The following is a 22,050-nucleotide window of genomic DNA, read 5'->3' on the forward strand; positions in this document are numbered from 1 at the left end:
TATTTGTCTGTGAACTATGGCCTCTCGCTCTGGCGAAGTGCAGGCGGGGGAAAGGAGGGCAACCTCCACAACTCTGCCTATTTGTCTGTGAACTATGGCCTCTCGCTCTGGCGAAGTGCAGGCGGGGGAAAGGAGGGCAACCTCCCCAACTCTGCCTAGCCACTAGCCTCTGCGTACAACACAAAAACAAGAGTACAACTCTTAGCGGTGGATCACTCAGCTCGTACGTCGATGAAGAACGTAGCTAGCTGCGAGAACTAATGTGAATTGCAGGACACATTGATCATCGACACTTCGGGCGCATTTCGCGGCCCCAGGTTCCTCCTGGGGCTACGCCTGTCTGAGGGTCGCTTTGCCATCAATCGGAACCTCCGGGTTTCCGCGGCTAGGGCAGTCGCAGGCCGCCACCGTGCGGGACGACCGTGGGATTGTTGAGGAGGGGCCTCGGCTCTCTCTCCTCTCCCCCGTGCGCTCTTCCTTTCCCTTCCTGCCTCGGCGGGAGGCGCCCACGTTCCCCGCATGGTCGGGCGCGGCTGCCGGTGGACTCTGTCTTTCCAGCTGCCCGCGTTACGCATGTGGTTCTCGGGGTAGCGCTCGAGGTTAGGTTTGGGCCGCGGAGCTCCGACCGCCGACCTGAACCGGATTGAGAAGGTGAGCCCGGGCGCCCGGCCACACTACATTCACTTTGACTACGACCTCAGATCAGACGAGACAACCCGCTGAATTTAAGCATATTACGAAGCGGAGGAAAATAAACTAACCAGGATTCCCTCAGTAGCGGCGAGCAAAGAGGGAAGAGCCCAGCGCTGAATCCCTGTCCGTCCGGCGGGCACGGGAAATGTGGCATATAGAAGACCTCTTTGCCCGGTGTCAATCGGGGGCCTGAGTCCTTCTGATCGAGGCTTAGCCCGTGGTCCGGACTTCTCGGAGTCGGTTTGCTTGGGAATGCAGCCCGAAGCGGGTGGTAAACTCCATCTAAGGCTAAATACCGGCACGAGACCGATAGTCGACAAGTACCGTAAGGGAAAGTTGAAAAGAACTTTGAAGAGAGAGTTCAAGAGGGCGTGAAACTGTTAAGAGGTAAACGGGTGGGGTCCGCGCAGTCTGCACGGAGGATTCAACTCGGCGGGTCAGGGTTGGCCGTTCCTGTGTGGTCGGATCCCCTCGTGGGACTGACCCCCGGTCGGGCTCGGCCCCTGCCGGGCGCATTTCCTCCGTCGGTGGTGCGCCGCGACCGGCTCCGGGTCGGCTTGGAAGGGCTTGGGGCGACGGTGGCTACCGGTTTCGGCTATGAGCTTTACAGCGCCCCTGCTCCGTACTCTCCGCTTCCCGGGGCCGAGGACTTAGTACCCGCTGCGTCATGTCCCCATGCTGGTGCGACTGTCAACCGTTGGGTCGGACTGAGGACAGTCCGACCCAACGGCGTTGCGTCGCCAGGGCGGGGACATGACGGCTCACGTAAACTTCCTTTTAAGTGGTTGTAGAATTTAATAACGGCTCTTTTCTGGATTTTGATAATTAGCGGGTATCGGCCTAATTCTGCTCTGCATGCATTATTTGGTGTTTTACTTTGTACAAGGAGGATATTTTTGCAGAATTTTGCATGCAGAGTCTCAATTTGGTATTTGTCCCATCTTGTGAATTCTTGGTTGGACCCCAGACCTCACAACCATAAAGGGCAATGGGTTCTTTAACTGATTCTAGTATTTTTTAGCCAGATCCTAATTGCTATGTCAAATGTTATGTTCCTTTTGATGTCATAGAAGGCCCTTCTGGCCTTGTCTCTCAGCTCGTGCTCTAGGGCAACGATGTCTAGATGGAATTTGTGTTCGTGGTCCTGGCAACTGGTCCTTTTTTGGAACACCATTGTTTTTGTCTTACTGAGATTTACTGTCAGGGCCCAGGTCTGACAGAATCTGTGCAGAAGATCTAGGTGCTGCTGTAGGTTCTCCTTGGTTGGGGACAGAAGCACCAGACCATCAGCATACAGTTGACATTTGACTTCAAAATCTATTATGGTGAGGCCGGGTGCTGCAGACTGTCCAAGTGCCCTCGCCAATTCGTTGATATATATGTTGAAGAAGGTGGGGCTTAAGCTACATCCCTGTCTCACCCCCCGGCCCTGTGGAAAGAAATGTGTGTGTTTTTTGCTAATTATAACCGCACACTTGTTGTTTGTGTACATGGATTTTATAATGTCGGATGTTTTTCCCCCAACACAACTTTCCATCAATTTGTATAGCAGACCCTCATGCCAAATTGCGTCGAAATCTTTTTTGATATCAACAAAGCATGAGAAGACTTTGCCTTTGTTTTGGTTTGTTTTGACAATTAGGGTGTGCAGGGTGAATACGTGGTCTGTCCTATGGTAATTTGGTAAAAAGCCAATTTGACTCTCTCTCTCTCTTCCTCACTCTTTGTCTCTCTCTCTTACTCAATCTCTCTCTCTCCCCCCCTCTCTCTCTCTCCCTAACTCTTTCTCTCTCTTTCTTCGTAAATCTCTCTCTCTCTTTCCCTCTCTCTCTCTCAATTCAGTTCAATTCAATTTGCTTTATTGGCATGACGTAATGTATATTTTGCCAAAGCTTACTTTGGAAATTTCAATATTAACATAATTCCAATAATAACAATCAATATTGTCAACGGGACAACAGTAACAACAATAATCAAGGATCAAATAACCATACATTGAACAATAACAATAGCAATGGCAAAGAGGACATGTGCAGGTTGGTCTGTCAGACACTGTCCCTCATTTTATGGCAGGGAGCAGTGTAGTGCGCTGCCAACCCACAGCTGTCTGCATCCTCCCCCAACAGGACTGGTAGCCTGTTCTCATCAGAGAGCTTTTTGAAACCTTGAATAAGGATTTCAAATTTGGGGAAATTATTTATATTTTTTACATTTTGTCAGGAAATGCAGCTCTGTCTCAGGTTCTGCTGTGGTGCAGTGGTTGCACAGCCTTTCCTCTACAGTCAGCCATGTTTTCCTGTTTCTACCCTTCTCAATGGCAAGGCTTTGCTCGCTGAGCCTGTACTTTGTCAAGGTTTTTCTAAGGTTTTGATCAGTAACCATGGTCAAATAGTTTGCCACGGTGTACTGTCAATTCAGGGCCAGATAGCAGTGCATTTAATTTGTGCTTGTGTTTGTGTTTCCCAATAAGTAATGTAGTTTTGTTCAGTACCAGCTGGATGAGGGAACTATTTTCTTTGCTCAGCTCTTGGTATTGCAGGGCTTGGTAATGATATGAGAGGGGGTCACTGTATTTTAGATGTTTCCAAAAATGAGTTGCTCTTTTTTGAGTTTTTATTATTGGTGGATATTGGCCTAATTCTGCCCTAATTCTGCCCTGCATGTGTTGTTTGTAGTTTTCTTCTGGACATGTGGGAGAATCGTACAGATCTCTGCATGCAGGGTTTCAACGGGGTGTTTGTCCCATTCTGTGAAATCTTGTTTTGCAAGTGGACCCCACACCTCACTGCCATAAAGTGCAATTGGTTCAATGACACAGCCAAATTTAGGTATTTCAATTTGAATTTGTTTTTTAATGGCGTAGAATGCCATTAAATGCCATTAATCTCAGTTCTTCACTGCCTCATTAAGGTGTTCAGTTGAGTTTATTTTTAAACCTAAGTAATTGTAGTGTGTCCAGTACTCTATATATTTTGTACCAATTGAGAACTTTGGTCTAATTCCTCTCTCTCTCTCTCTCTCTCTCTGTCTTTCTGTCTCTCTCTCTCTGTCTCTCTCTCTGTCTCTCTGTCTCTCTGTCTCTCTCTCTCTCAATTCAATTCAATTCAATTCAATTGACTTTATTGACATGGCAAGTTCATTATTACTTACATTGTCAAAGTATACATATCGAAAAATAAAAATCTAATATATATATGTATATATATATTTATATATAAATAAATGGTGGAACCAACAGCAATAATAATAGTAGTAGTGGACATGGGATTACCATTAACAGCAACTACAACAACAATATTAATCAGAACAACAATACATTAAAGCAACAGTAGTAGACCAGTGTCAACATGACTTGAGAAGACATATGACCTGGTATGAAAGACAAAACAAAACTAAGCTAAATGGGAAATATTATCAACATTACTTTGCATTATTCACTGGCTGTCCCTCAGGTTGTGGCAGGAGGACACATATTTGGCTGCCAAAACTGCACATTTTGGCTTTTCACCCAATAAATATTTGATTTTTTCTTCATCTTTTATAGTTTCAAATTCTTTGTATTGAGTTATAATTTTGGGAAAGAAATATGCTCTTAGGTCTGAGTATTTGTCACAGTGTAGTAGGAAATGCACCTCTGTCTCTACCTCTCCCCTGGAGCAGAGTGAGCACAGCCTGTCCTCTCTGGGCAGCCAGGTTTGTCTGTGACGACCGGTCTCTATAGCCAGACTGTGCTCACTGAGTCTGTACCTAGTCAATGTTTTCCTCAGTTTTCTATCAGTCACAGTGGTCAGATAGTCTGCCACCATGTACTGTCTGTTTAGAGACAAATAGCATTGAAGTTTACTTTGATTTTTTGTGGTGTCTTTCCAATAGGTTATATATTTTTCTTTTTGTTTTGTGATGATTTGGTTGGGCCAGATTTTCTGAGGGCTGTCCCGAGGCTCTATGGGGTTGGTTTGGGTTGGTGAACTGAGCCTCAGAACCAGCTGGCTGAGGGGACTCTTCTCTGGTTTCATCTCTTGACATTGTAGAGCTGTGTGATGGAATGTTTTGGGGTCACTTGTTTTTAGATGGTTGTAAAATTTGATGGCTCTTTTTTCTATTCGAATGAGGAGGGGGTATTGGCCCAATTCTGCCCTACATGCGTTATTTGGAGTTTTTCTTTGTACTTGCAAAACAGTCTTGCAAAACTCTGCATGCAATATTTCAATTGGATGTTTGTCCCATTTGGTAAATTCATTATTAGAGAGTGGACCCCATACTTCACTACCATATAGAGCAATTGGTTCTATAACTGATTGAAAATTTTTGAGCCAGATTCTAATTGGAATTTCAATTTTGATGTTCCTTTTAATGGCATAGAATGCTCTTCTTGCTTTGTCTCTCAGCTCATTCACAGCCATGTGAAAGCTACCTGTGTTGCTGATATTTAGTCCTAGATATGTGTAGTTTTTGGTGTGTTCTAATAGAACTGTGTCCAAATAGAATTTATATTTGTCATCCTTATTTCCCGACCTTTTTTGGAATATCATTATATTTGTTTTTTTTAGGTTAACGGTCAGAGCCCAGGTCTGACAGAACCTGTGAAGACGATCTAGGTGCTGCTGTAACCCCTCTTTAGTGGGAGACAGCAGCACCAGGTCATCTGCGTACAGCAGACACTTGATTTCAGTGTTGTGTAGGGTGATACCAGGTGCTGCCGATTCTTCTAATATTTTTGCCAATTCATTAATGTAGATGTTAAATAATGTTGGACTTATTGGGCAGCCCTGTTTCACTCCACGCCCCTGAGAGAAGAAGTCTGTTTGCTTGTTGCCAATTTTAACCGCACATTTGTTTTTAGTGTACATTGATTTAATAAAATCATATGTTTTCCCTCCAATACCACTTTCTATTAGTTTATAAAAAAGACCTTCGTGCCAAATTGAATCAAATGCTTTCTTGAAATCTACAAAACACGAGTAGATTTTGCCTTTGTTTTGGTTAACTTGTTTATCAATTAGAGTGTGGAGGGTGTAAATGTGGTCTGTTGTACGATAGTTTTTTAGAAATCCAATCTGGCTTCTGCTCAGGACGTTGTGTTCGTCAAGGAAATGATGTAGTCTGCTATTTATAATACTGCAGAGAATTTTCCCCAAGTTGCTGTTAACGCAAATTCCTCTGTAATTATTTGGGTCAAATTTGTCTCCATTTTTATAGATTGGTGTGATCAATCCCTGGTTCCAAATATCGGGGAAAATACCTGCAGTGAGGATAATGTTGAAGAGTTTGAGTATAGCCAATTTGAATTTGTGGTCTGTATATTTGATCATTTCATTTAAAATACCATCAGCACCACAGGCCTTTTTGGGTTGGAGATTGCATAGTTTTTCCAATAATTCTTCTTCTGTAATTGGGGTATCCACAGGATTCTGATAGTCTTTGACTGCTAATTCAAGGATTTGTAATTTTTCTTGTATATCTTTTTGTTCTGGGCTCTTTGTTATATTGCTGTAGAGGTTTGCAAAGTGATTTCTCCACATATCCCCATTTTGGATAGCCAATTCCTCATGATGAGGTTTGTTTAATTTATTCCAATTCTCCCAGAAGTGGTTTGATTCTATGGATTCCTCAATTCCATCCAGCTGATTTCTAATGTGCTGTTCCTTTTTTGTTCTTAGGGTGCGTTTGTATTGCTTCAGTGTTTCCCCATATTGAAGGCGTATATTTTTGTTGTCTGGTTCTCTGTGTTTTTGATTAGATATATTTCTCAATGACTTTCTTAGATTTTTGCAATCATTATCAAACCATTTTTCATTATCTGTTATTTTTGGTTTGCTCTTATGCTTCTTTAGATTAGCCAAGGAGGCTAATTTGTAAAATATAAAGTTTATGTTCCTAACGGCCAAATTTACACCTTCATTGCTGAAGGAGAACGTTAAGGCTAAAAAGTTGTCCAGGAGAGATTGTATTTTTTGGCTACTAATTGCTTTTTGGTAGATGTCTGTACTGTTTGCACTCCATCTATAGGCTTGTTTAGTACCATGTAATTTATTGGGCCGTGATGCTTCATGGTTGGGTTCTGCTCTTCTCAGATACACTGTGATTTTACTGTGGTCTGAGAGAGGTGTTAGTGGGCTGACTGTGAAGGCTCTGAGAGACTCTGGGTTTAGGTCGGTGAGGAAGTAGTCTACAGTGCTGCTGCCAAGAGATGAGCTGTAGGTGTACCTACCAAAAGAGTCTCCTCTCAGCCTGCCATTGACTATGTACAGACCCAGTGTTCGACAGAGCCTCAGGAGCTGTACTCCGTTTTTGTTTTTCACTTTGTCATAGTTGTTTCTGTGGGGGTATGTGGGGAGGGAAAGGTTGTTGCTTCCTGGTAGGTGTTTATCCCCATGACTGTTAATAGTGTCTTGTTCTTCTGCTGTTCTAGCATTCAGGTCTCCACAGACCAGTACGTTGCCTTGGGCCTGAAAGTGACTAATCTCCCCCTCTAGAATGGAGAAACTCTCTTCATTGAAGTAGGGTGACTCTGAGGGGGGAATGTATGTGGCACAGAGGAAGACGTTTTTATCTGTCAAGATAGCCTCCTTGTTTATTTTTAACCAGATAAAGAATTCTCCTGTTTTGATCAATTCGATTGAATTAATTAGTTCAGATTTATACCATATTAGCAATCCCCCTGAGTCTCTGCCCTGTTTGATTCCTTTTAATTTAGTGGATGGTATGATTATCTCCCTATAACCTAGTGGACAGCCAGTGGAAACATCACCTCTGCACCATGTTTCCTGTAGTACTACAATATCAACATCATCAATTTCTTTCAGGAAGTCTGGGTTTCTGCTCTTTAGCCCAAAAGCAGAGGACTTCAATCCTTGTAAATTCCAACATGCAACGTAAAAAGACTTCATCACTTTTTTTCTTTTCTTTTCTTTACCTTTCAAAATGAGACAAACACTCACAATCCAAGAAGAACCATTAAAATAGGACTTTTCAATTAAAGTAAACTCTTATTTTGCAAATGTGATTTGTTTATAATTTAAGATAGAATTTGTGTCATGCCACTTGGGTGGATGTAGTGTGAGAATGGTGGAGTTCATGTGCTCATCTTACCATGACCCTCGGCCCATCACATGTGAGCATAGTAGACTCAGCATTTGTTTGATGTCACTCATTTGGTTGGTGGGGGCTGGGCCAGTTGCTCCTCTCACAGCCTGTGCGTAGCTCTGCCTGCTGGGCTGTGGCTCCTCCAGGTGTGGGTCTGCGGTGGGGGGCAGGGGGGTGGGAGGCCTCGTCTGGGTGGCTCTGAAGCTGGGCTGGGGTGGTCTGTGCTGCGCTGGCTGTGGTGGGCATTGAGGTTGGTGGTGCTGTGGTCGTGGCTGGGGGGTCCAGGGTGCTGGTCCGGGATGTTGTCTCGGTGATCTCGGCAGGGTGGAGATTGCTCTGCTGTTCCTGGGTGGAGAGGTCGGGCTGCGGTTTAAAGCGACGTCCTTGAGAGTCTTGGCAAGGATGGGGACTGTCTCCCTGTACAGGTGAACATGGTCATAGAGACAGTCCAGATCGAGGGTGGGATGGTGGGCCAGGTGTACATTGGGTCGCAGGGCACAGTCCCGGGATAGGCTGGCGTTTATTCTTTGGATTGTGGCAGGGTGGAAGTCCCTCCTCTGTAGAAGGGTTGACACTATGATTCTTGTGTTGGGGAAGATTGCGGAGGCCTTCTCAATCACTCCCCGTAGTGAAGTGGCCACCCTCTCCTGCTGAGCACGCAGGTCGTTGCTTCCGGTGTGTATGATTATGTGGCTTGGCGACCCGAGATGGTTCTTATCAAGCAGCTCCATGGCACTCTGCGTTGTTGGGCACCACACCTTTCTCGTTTTGTGTCTAGGGAAAAGTTTCTTCTCCTGAACATACTTCCCATTTGAGTCCATTAACAGGACGATGTCAGCCAGTGTTTCTTCTGGACTGGGGGGGCAGAGGGGGGGCTGGTGGGTGTTGGAGCTGGGGTGTGGCTGGTCTGTGTCGGTGCCACTGTCAGTGGGAGGCTGTTCTGTGGGTTGGGGAGGAGGGATGCAGCAGCCAGGGCTGGGGAAGTCTGGCTGGTTGAGCTGGGTTCCTCTGCTGTGTGAGGGCAGGTCATAGGGTGGTGATCTATCTGCTCCTGCAGCCTGTCCTCTGCTCTCTTTCTCTCCTGCAGCTCCTCTCTTAGTGCGGTCAGCTCCTTATTGCTGCTCTGCCTGTCTTTTTGGAGCTCTCTCACCTCCTTTGTTAGATCAGCCAGCTCTCTCTTGAGTCCGTCTCTCTCTTGCTGAACCTCTTTCAGCTGTGTTGCAAGGCTGCTGTCCTGCTCTGTCCTCACCTTGGTTAGGAGCTCCTCTAAGGTGTGGTTGTCTGGTTGCTGTTTGCTCACGCTCTCCCTGAGCAGGACCACCTCCCCCTCCAGTTTGGTGAACTCATCCCTCATGGCAGCCATGGTGGTGAGGAGGGCCTGAGCCTGCTCTGCACTGAGGGGGTCGCTCTCCTCCTGGGGCGTGTCCTCCACTATGGTGGGAAGAGAGGTGCTGGATGTGCTTGTTTGGGTGGGGAGGGTAGGGGTGAGGGTGGTGCTGGTGGAGTTTCTCTTGTGGGAGGGCATGTCACTGGTGGTGTCCTTTTCTCTCTCCGCTCTCTCCTTAATGGTCTGAAAGTCTGTTTCAAACAGTCTAATGTTACCTTGCACCATGACAGTTCCAGTCTTGTAGAGGTTGATTGTTATCATGGTGCTGTCAGGGTCGTCTGTCTCTTTGATTTTCAGCTTCCACCCATTACAGATTCCCTCTTTCTTTATGCATGGGTAGTGAGAGCAGACTGCTGAGCGCCATGCATTTGGCTGGTCAGTGAGGAAGATGAGATTACTCACGTCACCGTTTTTGTAGAGGTCTGCAAAAAGGGTTTCTGGCCTCTCCTCTAGTAGTTTCTGTTTAAAAGTTTTCCTCATTGTGTCATTTTTGGCCTTTTTTGGGTAGAGAATGGATTCTGCGCTGAGGGGGAGTGGGGACATGGTGTCTGTGCGCTCTGCTACTACCGCTACTGCTGCGCTGTTCTGCTGCCCCGTTGCCATGGCAACCGATTTGTTTGTCTGCTGTTCGCGCTACTTTAGTTCAAAAAACAGCAAAAAGAGTGAAAAATCCTCACACAAAAAACTGAAGATATGTTTACAGTTAGTCCGTGCTCCTTTTTGGTTTACTCACTCAGTTTGGTCGTTTGATGTAGTTGTATTAACTGCCCTTGCTAGGTTTGTTCTAGCTCGTTTCTTCTGGCTAGCTTGTTAGTCTGCTGGCTAGGTCTTTGATGTGTAGCTAGCTAGCTAGACTCAAAACTTCTTAACTTGAGGCGCAAAGTTATTTATTTTTTTTCTATTCTGAATGAATAGAGTTGTTGTTCATTACTTCTTGTCTGGAATTCTTCTTCGATTAGAGTGTTTATCTCATTCTAAAAACCAAAAAAAAAATCAAATATATCAGGAGCTCATGTTGAGCATGACTCTCTCTCTCTCCCTCTCTCTCTCTCTCTCTCTCTCTCTCTCTCTCTGTCTCTCTCTCTGTCTCTCTGTCTCTCTCTCTCTCTGTCTCTCTCTCTCTCTCTCTCACTTTGCCTTTCTCCCTATCTCCCTCTCTCCAGGTTTGTCCCGAGGTGTAGTACCACAGCTGTCAGCTGGAGAGAGAGAGAGGGAGAGAGGAGGGAGAGAGAGAGAGAGGGAAGCTAGAGAGAGCAATAAATCTGGAGGCCTCTCCAACATGTGTAGTGTTGCTCCTGTCTCCTTCAGCTGAGCAATATTAGTGCACTATATAGGGAATAGGGTCCATAGGGCTCTGATGATACTAGTGCACTATATAGGGAATAGGGTGCCATTTGGGAAGTAGCACAGGCCTTATGGTAATGAGGAATCCAGAGACCAACATAAATCATCAGAGAGAGAGAGGAAATACAGACACAGATTAAAATGTCATGTACCTTTTCCCATAACACAGATTAAAATGTCATGTACATTTTTCCATAACACAAATTAAAATGTCATGTACCTTTTCCCATAGCACAGATTAAAATGTCATGTACCTTTTCCCATAACACAGATTATAATATCATGTGCATTTTTCCATAACTCAGATTATAATATCATGTACCTTTTCCCATAACACAGATTATAATATCATGTACCTTTTCCCATAACTCAGATTATAATATCATGTACCTTTTCCCATAACACAGATTAAAATGTCATGTACCTTTTCCCATAACACAGATTATAATATCATGTGCATTTTTCCATAACTCAGATTATAATATCATGTACCTTTTCCCATAACACAGATTATAATATCATGTACCTTTTCCCATAACTCAGATTAAAATATCATGTACCTTTTCCCATAACACAGATTAAAATGTCATGTACCTTTTCCCATAACACAGATTATAATATCATGTACCTTTTCCCATAACACAGATTATAATATCATGTACCTTTTCCCATAACTCAGATTTGTCATTGATTTCATTCTGAAATCGTTTGGAGCTGAATCATCAGTTGTGAGATGAGGAGATGAATCCAAAGAGGCATGAACTGGTGATGATGATGGGATTGGGAATAGGAACCTTTTAAACATCATTTAAGAATGTGTTATTTATCAGGTAACTGAGGCTACCCTTTGTGAGTCTTTATTAGGAAGAAGAACAGACGGTTAAACATGCTCCCAGAGTTTTAACGTACCCTTTGTGAGTCTTTATTAGGAAGAGGAACAGACGGTTAACCATGCTCCCAGAGTTTTAACGTACCCTTTGTGAGTCTTTATTAGGAAGAAGAAATGCTGCATTTCTGGAGCTCTGAAAGACAACAGGCCTAACTTAATTAACAACTTATTCACAGTTGAACAATGTTATTCTCACTGTGTCAGTGTGAGTAGCAGCTCGTGGCCTGCTGAGACAGAGACATGTTACTAAGCTAAATAACATCATGTTGATCACAGATTAGAGTTGCTGAGGTGGAGTTGTGGTGGGTGTGTGTGTGTGTGTGTGTGTGTGTGTGTGTGTGTGTGTGTGTGTGTGTGTGTGTGTGTGTGTGTGTGTGTGTGTGTGTGTGTGTGTGTGTGTGTGTGTGTGTGTGTGTGTGTGTGTGTGTGTGTGTGTGTGTGTGTGTGTGCGCGTGTGTGTGTGTCTGTGTGTGTGTATAACTGATGAGGGTCAGTGAGGTGACGTTTCGTCAGCTGTTTTGAGGTTTCCCAGGGAAGCTGTTTTACTAACACACCAAAAACACAACAATAGAAACGCTGATATCGTAACACACTCCTGTATGTTTGGCTGGATGTGTGTGTGTGTGAGGGAGGGAGGGAGGGAGGGAGGGAGGGAGAGAGGGAGAGAGAGAGAGAGAGAGAGAGAGAGAGAGAGAGAGAGAGAGAGAGAGAGAGAGAGAGAGAGAGAGAGAGAGAGAGAGAGAGAGAGAGAGAGAGAGAGAGAGGGGGAGGGAGGGAGAGAGAGAGCGAGAGAGAGAGAGAGAGAGAGAGAGAGAGAGAGAGAGAGAGAGAGAGAGAGAGAGAGAGAGAGAGAGAGAGAGAGAGAGAGAGAGAGAGGAGAGAGGGAGGGAGGGAGGGAGGGAGAGCAGAGAGAGAGAGAGAGAGAGAGAGAGAGAGAGAGAGAGAGAGAGAGAGAGAGAGAGAGAGAGAGAGAGAGAGAGAGAGAGAGTGCACTCAGTGCGCTGTGCTTGCCTTGGACACATATCAGCCATCCATCTTGTACTGCTCTGAACAATAGCAGGATTATATTAATTAAACCTGGAAGACTGGACACACAAAAACACATTTGGTTTGGTACTTTGCCTCTCCCCTGTGATTGGCCCTGGATCTGACAGATGAACAGGGGTAGTGTCTTTAACTTTGTCTTCCCTGAGAGGGTCAGACCAGCCTATCAGAGCTGAAGGTTTTCTGCTCAAGATCTGCTCTCTCTCTCTCTCTCTCTCTCTCTCTCTCTCTCTCTCTCTCTCTCTCTCTCTCTCTCTCTCTCTCTCTCTCTCTCTCTCTCTCTCTCTCTCTCTCTCTCTCTCTCTCTCTCCTCTATCTTCCTCTCTCTCTCTTCTATCTTCCTCTCTCTCTCTCTCCTCTGTCTTCCTCTCTCTCACTGTCTCTCTCTCTCCTCTATCTTCCTCCATCCCTCTCTCTCTCTCTCTCTCTCTCCTCTCTCTGTCTCTCTCTCTCTCTTCCCCTCTCTCTCTCTCTCTTCCCCTCTCTCTCTCTCTCTCTCTCTCTCCTCTCTCTGTCTCTCCTCTGTCTTCCTCTCTCTCTCTCCTCTATCTTCCTCTCACGTTATTTTCCCTTCCCTTTGTTCAGCAACAGGTTTCAGTTTGTCTCCAACACCCAAAGCTTTACAGCTGTAGCTAGTTTGTGTTAACACCTGTTGAACCGTCACGTACGTTATACCTTACACACACATCCATGAAATATCCCCCTAAAACTTGAACCAGGATGTCTCATACACAGTCAAACCCACATAGGCTCTGATACAATCCTCTCTGTTGCAGAGGAAAGTCTGTATAAGTGTAGGATCTTAATTTTCCTGCAATGAGGACATTTAAAAATTGTAGTGAATTCAAGGTTAAAAAAGGCTTCTGAACTTTGTAATGTCCCTTATGTATCAACCCCTACAAAAATGTCCATTCATTATCATCCTCAAAAGAATTCACACTTCCTGTAGCTGCAGGATTCTTTTCCTGCTGTAGCAAACGGGAACAAATGAAGATCCTACATCTGTATGGTATGTAAATCATTCTGATGTTCATGGATTGTTGGATTGGTTGAGAACAGGGCTTTGCCAGTGGCCTTGATTGATTTGAACCATTTATTTGAGACATTACAGAAAGTTGTTCCCCCTCAGAAGTAGTTTCAGACTCTTTTCCGATGCCTGCGTTGGCCCAGCTCATAGTGTGCATCCCAAATGGAATCCTATTCCCTATAAAGCACACTACTTTTGACCTGAGCCCTGGTCAAAAGTAGTGCACTATTTTGGGAATAGGGTGCAATTTGGGATGCACATACACTGTAGTGCAGATGTCCTCTGGTTCACCATACAGCCAGCTGTGAAGGTTTGATAATCATTATCATTCTTTCTTTCTTTTCTGGGATTGAAATGTTGTCCAGTGAATATGAGAGATGCTATTGTTCCTCCCTGCAAGGCTATCCTGTTCTCTCCCTTGGCTGCTGTGGTCTGATTAGAACCTTGGATCTGGGTCCAACTCGCTGCTCTGGGGGAATCCACCCCAATCCAGAACCAGCCTCCCTCTGAGCCTTCTGGTATACTCTGTCTCTATCACGCAGACACACACACACACACACACACACACACACACACACACACACACACACACACACACACACACACACACACACACACACACACACACACACACACACACACACACACACACACACACACACACACACACACACACACACACACACACACACACACACGGTTGTGGCAGGGCTAGGCTGGTTTGGCTGACGCCTGCGGAGAAGAGAGATCTTTACTGAGCATGCAGCATCCATCTGTGGCTGAGCCTTTGTGATGGGAGGCAGCTGGGTGTGTGTGTGTGTGTGTGCGTGCGTACGTGAAAAAGAGAGAGTGTGAGGGTGTGTGTGTCGCGGCGATGGGAAGGGAGGAACAGGGGAAGAATGAGCTCTCTGTGTGTGAGGGTCACAGAGCAACCTCACGACCAGGACTATACTCTCTGACTGAAACTTTCCTCTCTCTCTCTTTCCTTTCTCTCAACTCTCTTGTCTCTTCTACCTACATGTACATACTACCTCAATAAGCCTGACTAACTGGTGTCTGTATATAGCCTTGCTACTCTCTTATTTTCAAATGTATTTTTACTGTTGTTTTATTTCTTTACTTACCTACATACACACACATACCTTTTTTTGCACTATTGGTTAGAGCCTGTAAGTAAGCATTTCACTGTAAGGTCTACACCTGTTGTATTTGGCGCACGTGACAAATAAACTTTGATTTGATTAATCTCTCTCTCTCTCTCTCTCTCTCTCTCTCTCTCTCTCTCTCTCTCTCTCTCTCTCTCTCTCTCTCTCTCTCTCTCTCTCTGTTGACCTGAGGAAAGCTGTTCATCCCCATGTGATAATGATTGTGTGTGTGTGTACTGTCAGTTTGTGATTGTTTGGGATGAGATGAGTCATGCTGAATGTGATTTTCACTTCATGCCAGCGAGAGTGAGTTAACAGAATCCTGAACCTCTGAGAGCAAGAGAGGGAAAGAAAGGGAGAGAGATAGAGAGAGGGGGAGAAAGGGAAAGAGATAGGGAAAGAAAGGGAGAGCGATAGCGAGAGGGGGAGAAAGGGAGAGAGATATCGAGGGGGAGAAAGGGAGAGATAGAGAGAGGGGGAGAAAGGGAGAGAGATCGAGAGAGGGGGAGAAAGGGAGAGTGATAGTGAGAGGGGGAGAAAGAGAGAGATAGAGAGAGGGGGAGAAGGAGAGAGATAGCGAGAGGGGGAGAAAGAGAGAGAGATATCGAGAGGGGGAGAAAGGGAGAGATAGAGAGAGGGGAGAAAGGGAGAGAGATAGCGATAGGGGGAGAAATGGAGAGAGATAGCGAGAGGGGGAGAAAGGGAGAGAGGTATCGAGAGGGGAGAAAGGGAGAGAGATAGCGAGAGGGGGAGAAAGGTAGAGAGATATCGAGAGGGGGAGAAAGGGAGAGATAGAGAGGGGGCGAAAGGGAGAGAGACAGTGAGAGGGGGAGAAAGGGAAAGAGATAGAGAGAGGGGAAGAAAGGGAGAGAGATAGCGAGAGGGGGAGAAAGGTAGAGAGATATCGAGAGGGGGAGAAAGGGAGGGAGAGAGAGCGATGGGGAAAGAGAACGAGAGAGTGTCTGTATTCACACTTCTAAAGCAGCACTTGGACTCTGTCTGTGACACTCTGGGCTCTATCTGTGACAGTCTGGGCTCTATCTGTGACAGTCTGGGCTCTATCTGTGACAGTCTGGGCTGTGTCTGTGACAGTCTGGGCTCTATCTGTGACAGTCTGGGCTGTGTCTGTGACAGTCTGGGCTCTATCTGTGACAGTCTGGGCTGTGTCTGTGACTGTCTGGGCTCTATCTGTGACAGTCTGGGCTGTGTCTGTGATATCTTGATTTTACTCCCCTAATAGGAACAGTGAAGATGAGGAATATACAGTATCATTGGGTAGCACTCTATTTTACGGCACATACTTAGATACATATTAAATAACATTAAAACCGTCTGAGCTACATCTTTAACATGAGAGGGATTTACCTGTTTGTGTCTCTGGGGTTTAAACCTTGTAAGCTCCAGTCTGTAACATGAGAGGGAGTATTTGGACACAACACAAGCCTGTGTATACGCTGGCCTAGTGTCTAATTCAATCCAATAGCATTGACGTCTGTGTTTAACCCATAGAGATAGATAGAGGACACAGCATTGTATACGTCCCATTATTATCTGTGAGAGCATGGGAAGCTCCATTGAGGCCATCTCCATTTTTGAAGTAGTACATTTTCTTCTTCTACTACTTCTATGAGTTGATAAACAAACAGAACAGGTATAGAGGTTGGCGATTTCCTGCCACCTACAGTTATGGAATGTTTGCTCATAAGTAAAATGAATTGACTGATCCCTCCTGATGACCTGGATGGAGTTATGTGATACTTCCTTCACCCATAGGAAGTCCCACCCAGTTGACTACTTTAAAATGGGAAAAGTCCTTAATGGTGCTGTCCATGCTAAAACGGGCTTTGGAGCATTAGAGTCCTCTATGTATCTCTATGGTTTGACCTGCTCTCTGTAAGTTTAGGTATTTAGGTTTCCTGTTGACTGAAACGTGGCTAGGGCCAGATGTGTGTGTCTGATTATGGCAGTGCGTCAGCTCTCTGACAGTCTGTTTATTGTTTATGACATGTAAGGAAATGTATGTGTACACTTCATGGTGTGTGTTTATGTCTGCTGTGTTTATGGAGCTTCAGGGTTTCTTAATAACATCTATACAGTGGCAATGCACAGCTCGGGTCCATCACAACCAAGGGGACAAAACGTTCAGAAACAAATTACAGCAACGTTTCCTCCTCTGGGGGTTTGAACCATGAGGTGAGTCTTAAATGGCACCCTATTCCCTATATACAGTCCATTGTACACATGTTGGTCCAAAGTAGTGAATATGGTATCATTTGAGACTATATAAAGATCAATATATATTTCTGTATATTTTACACATCATGTTTAATTATACAAATACATTTGACATTTGATTGATGTTCCCTCTCTCTCTGTTGGAACTGGTGCGGTCCATATCGATTGATATCAATTAGGCCGAGCTGTACTGAACTCTATGATGACAGTAGATACAGTATGTCATAACTAGCCACATCTACAGTAGTACCTCCAGGCTGCTTACCAGTTACCAGGCTCTATACCTCCATACCCATGTCTAACTCACAGGGCCTTACCTAAATGTTCTCTGTACTGCAGACTCATATTGAACTCACAGGGCCTTACCTAAATGCTCTCTATACTGCAGACTCATATTGAACTCACAGGGCCTTACCTAAATGCTCTCTATACTGCAGACTCATATTGAACTCACAGGGCCTCAGCTAAATGTCTCTGTACTGTAGACTCATATTGAACTCACAGGGCCTTACCTAAATGTTCTCTGTACTGCAGACTCATATTGAACTCACAGGGCCTTACTTAAATGTTCTCTGTACTGTAGACTCATATTGAACTCACAGGGCCTCAGCTAAATGTTTTATTCACTGTCATACTGAATCTATATAATTAATGTATTTATTTAGAACAAGCACAAACAGAATATAATAGAATACAATGAAACAATTATCTAAGATATAAGAAAAACATTAATAAATAGAACAAACACTGTCTGCTCTGTTTAGGGATAACCTGTATAGTTCAGGTCTGTTTAGGGATAACCTGTATAGTTCAGGTCTGTTTAGGGATAACCTGTATAGTTCAGGTCTGTTTAGGGATAACCTGTATAGTTCAGGTCTGTTTAGGGATAACCTGTATAGTTCAGGTCTGTTTATGGATAACCTGTATAGTTCAGGTCTGTTTAGGGATAACCTGTATAGTTCAGGTCTGTTTAGGGATAACCTGTATAGTTCAGCTCTGTTTAGGGATAACCTGTATAGTTCAGGTCTGTTTAGGGATAACCTGTATAGTTCAGGTCTGTTTAGGGATAACCTGTATAGTTCAGGTCTGTTTAGGGATAACCTGTATAGTTCAGGTCTGTTTAGGGATAACCTGTATAGTTCAGGTCTGTTTAGGGATAACCTGTATGGTTCAGGTCTGTTTAGGGATAACCTGTATAGTTCAGGTCTGTTTAGGGATAACCTGTATAGTTCAGGTCTGTTTAGGGATAACCTGTATAGTTCAGGTCTGTTTAGGGATAACCTGTATAGTTCAGGTCTGTTTAGGGATAACCTGTATAGTTCAGGTCTGTTTAGGGATAACCTGTATGGTTCAGGTCTGTTTAGGGATAACCTGTATAGTTCAGGCCTGTTTAGGGATAACCTGTATAGTTCAGGTCTGTTAAGGGATAACCTGTATAGTTCAGGTCTGTTTAGGGATAACTTGTATAGTTCAGGTCTGTTTAGGGATAACCTGTATAGTTCAGGTCTGTTTAGGGATAACCTGTATAGTTCAGGTCTGTTTAGGGATAACCTGTATAGTTCAGGTCTGTTTAGGGATAACCTGTATGGTTCAGGTCTGTTTAGGGATAACCTGTATAGTTCAGGTCTGTTTAGGGATAACCTGTATAGTTCAGGTCTGTTTAGGGATAACCTGTATAGTTCAGGTCTGTTTAGGGATAACCTGTATAGTTCAGGTCTGTTTAGGGATAACCTGTATCGTTCAGGTCTGTTTAGGGATAACCTGTATGGTTCAGGTCTGTTTAGGGATAACCTGTATGGTTCAGGTCTGTTTAGGGATAACCTGTATAGTTCAGGTCTGTTTAGGGATAACCTGTATGGTTCAGGTCTGTTTAGGGATAACCTGTATAGTTCAGGTCTGTTTAGGGATAACCTGTATAGTTCAGGTCTGTTTAGGGATAACCTGTATAGTTCAGGTCTGTTTAGGGATAACCTGTATGGATCAGGTCTGTTTAGGGATAACCTGTATAGTTCAGGTCTGTTTAGGGATAACCTGTATAGTTCAGGTCTGTTTAGGGATAACCTGTATAGTTCAGGTCTGTTTAGGGATAACCTGTATAGTTCAGGTCTGTTTAGGGATAACCTGTATAGTTCAGGTCTGTTTAGGGATAACCTGTATAGTTCAGGTCTGTTTAGGGATAACCTGTATAGTTCAGGTCTGTTTAGGGATAACCTGTATGGATCAGGTCTGTTTAGGGATAACCTGTATAGTTCAGGTCTGTTTAGGGATAACCTGTATAGTTCAGGTCTGTTTAGGGATAACCTGTATGGTTCAGGTCTGTTTAGGGATAACCTGTATAGTTCAGGTCTGTTTAGGGATAACCTGTATAGTTCAGGTCTGTTTAGGGATAACCTGTATGGGTCAGGTCTGTTTAGGGATAACCTGTATGGATCAGGTCTGTTTAGGGATAACCTGTATAGTTCAGGTCTGTTTAGGGATAACCTGTATAGTTCAGGTCTGTTTAGGGATAACCTGTATGGTTCAGGTCTGTTTAGGGATAACCTGTATAGTTCAGGTCTGTTTAGGGATAACCTGTATAGTTCAGGTCTGTTTAGGGATAACCTGTATGGGTCAGGTCTGTTTAGGGATAACCTGTATAGTTCAGGTCTGTTTAGGGATAACCTGTATAGTTCAGGTCTGTTTAGGGATAACTTGTATAGTTCAGGTCTGTTTAGGGATAACCTGTATAGTTCAGGTCTGTTTAGGGATAACCTGTATAGTTCAGGTCTGTTTAGGGATAACCTGTATAGTTCAGGTCTGTTTAGGGATAACCTGTATAGTTCAGGTCTGTTTAGGGATAACCTGTATAGTTCAGGTCTGTTTAGGGATAACCTGTATAGTTCAGGTCTGTTTAGGGATAACCTGTATGGCTCAGGTCTGTTTAGGGATAACCTGTATAGTTCCGGTCTGTTTAGGGATAACCTGTATAGTTCAGGTCTGTTTAGGGATAACCTGTATAGTTCAGGTCTGTTTAGGGATAACCTGTATAGTTCAGGTCTGTTTAGGGATAACCTGTATAGTTCAGGTCTGTTTAGGGATAACCTGTATGGTTCAGGTCTGTTTAGGGATAACCTGTATAGTTCAGGTCTGTTTAGGGATAACCTGTATAGTTCAGGTCTGTTTATGGATAACCTGTATAGTTCAGGTCTGTTTAGGGATAACCTGTATAGTTCAGGTCTGTTTAGGGATAACCTGTATAGTTCAGGTCTGTTTATGGATAACCTGTATAGTTCAGGTCTGTTTATGGATAACCTGTATAGTTCAGGTCTGTTTAGGGATAACCTGTATAGTTCAGGTCTGTTTAGGGATAACCTGTATAGTTCAGGTCTGTTTATGGATAACCTGTATAGTTCAGGTCTGTTTATGGATAACCTGTATAGTTCAGGTCTGTTTATGGATAACCTGTATAGTTCAGGTCTGTTTAGGGATAACCTGTATAGTTCAGGTCTGTTTAGGGATAACCTGTATAGTTCAGGTCTGTTTATGGATAACCTGTATAGTTCAGGTCTGTTTAGGGATAACCTGTATAGTTCAGGTCTGTTTATGGATAACCTGTATAGTTCAGGTCTGTTTATGGATAACCTGTATAGTTCAGGTCTGTTTAGGGATAACCTGTATAGTTCAGGTCTGTTTATGGATAACCTGTATAGTTCAGGTCTGTTTAGGGATAACCTGTATAGTTCAGGTCTGTTTAGGGATAACCTGTATAGTTCAGGTCTGTTTAGGGATAACCTGTATAGTTCAGGTCTGTTTAGGGATAACCTGTATGGTTCAGGTCTGTTTAGGGATAACCTGTATAGTTCAGGTCTGTTTAGGGATAACCTGTATAGTTCAGGTCTGTTTTGCTTAACATGTGTGTTGTATTGTACAGCAGGGCTGACACATTGGCATAGTAGATAATAGCAGTGAAGTGATAATTGGTAAGAAAACACTTTTCATGGAGAGATAATTACTGGGGTTGTAAGAGAGGAGAATAGTGTACCTGTGATGGTGTGTGTGTGTGTGTGTGTGTGTGTGTGTATAGACACAGAGACAGTAGAATAGCTGTAGCTGTGGCTCCAGTTGCCAGTAGTTCCTGTAGTTTCAGGCCAATTAGTCTGTCTGAACAATGCTAATGAATTCTAATTGATATATGAGCTGTTTATGGAGAGAAACTGCTGCTTCACAGGCCGAGTACATTTACTGTTCCACAATCGGCCTCATATGGGCCATATTCACACACACACACACACACACACACACACACACACACACACACACACACACACACACACACACACACACACACACACACACACACACACACACACACACACACACACACACACACACACACACACACACACACACACACACACACACACAGACAGGCACGCACGCACGCACGCACGCACGCACGCACGCACGCACGCACGCACACACGCACACACACACAGACAGACATGCGCACGCACACACACACACACACACACAGACAGACATACACGCACGCACGCACGCACACGCACACACACAGACATACATGCACACACAGGTATACTCGTAGTCATATGGTCTTATTCATTCAGATTCGTATGGGCTTTCTCATTGAGCCATGTTAAGGTTGTCTCTGGGTTTCCTGTCCCAGGCTGGGTAATATCAGGGTTGTCTCTGGGTGTTTCCTGTCCCAGGCTGGGTAATATCAGGGTTGGTGCTGGGTGTTTCCTGTCCCAGGCTGGGTAATATCAGGGTTGTCTCTGGGTGTTTCCTGTCCCAGGCTGGGTAATATCAGGGTTGGTGCTGGGTGTTTCCTGTCCCAGGCTGGGTAATATCAGGGTTGTCTCTGGGTGTTTCCTGTCCCAGGCTGGGTAATATCAGGGTTGGTGCTGGGTGTTTCCTGTCCCAGGCTGGGTAATATCAGGGTTGGTGCTGGGTGTTTCCTGTCCCAGGCTGGGTAATATCAGGGTTGTCTCTGGGTTTCCTGTCCCAGGCTGGGTAATATCAGGGTTGGTGCTGGGTGTTTCCTGTCCCAGGCTGGGTATTATCAGGGTTGGTGCTGGGTGTTTCCTGTCCCAGGCTGGGTAATATCAGGGTTGGTGCTGGGTGTTTCCTATCCCAGGCTGGGTATTATCAGGGTTGGTGCTGGGTGTTTCCTGTCCCAGGCTGGGTAATATCAGGGTTG

At 44.5% G+C, this 22,050-nt stretch overlaps 1 protein-coding gene and 1 non-coding gene across 2 annotated transcripts in view; both read left to right on the top strand.

The window, feature by feature from the left end:
* The window catches only part of LOC139574745 (ephrin-B1-like), a 158,651-nt gene that overhangs the window by 55,143 nt on the left and 81,458 nt on the right, over positions 1–22,050 (top strand). The gene's annotated exons all lie outside the window — the stretch shown is intronic.
* On the top strand, positions 197–350 carry LOC139574900 (5.8S ribosomal RNA). Its single transcript, XR_011674858.1, has one exon. It is a non-coding gene; the product is annotated as a 5.8S ribosomal RNA (ribosomal RNA).

The sequence above is a fragment of the Salvelinus alpinus genome, chromosome 4 (assembly GCF_045679555.1).
Source record: "Salvelinus alpinus chromosome 4, SLU_Salpinus.1, whole genome shotgun sequence".
Classification (NCBI taxonomy): Eukaryota; Metazoa; Chordata; class Actinopteri; order Salmoniformes; family Salmonidae; genus Salvelinus; species Salvelinus alpinus.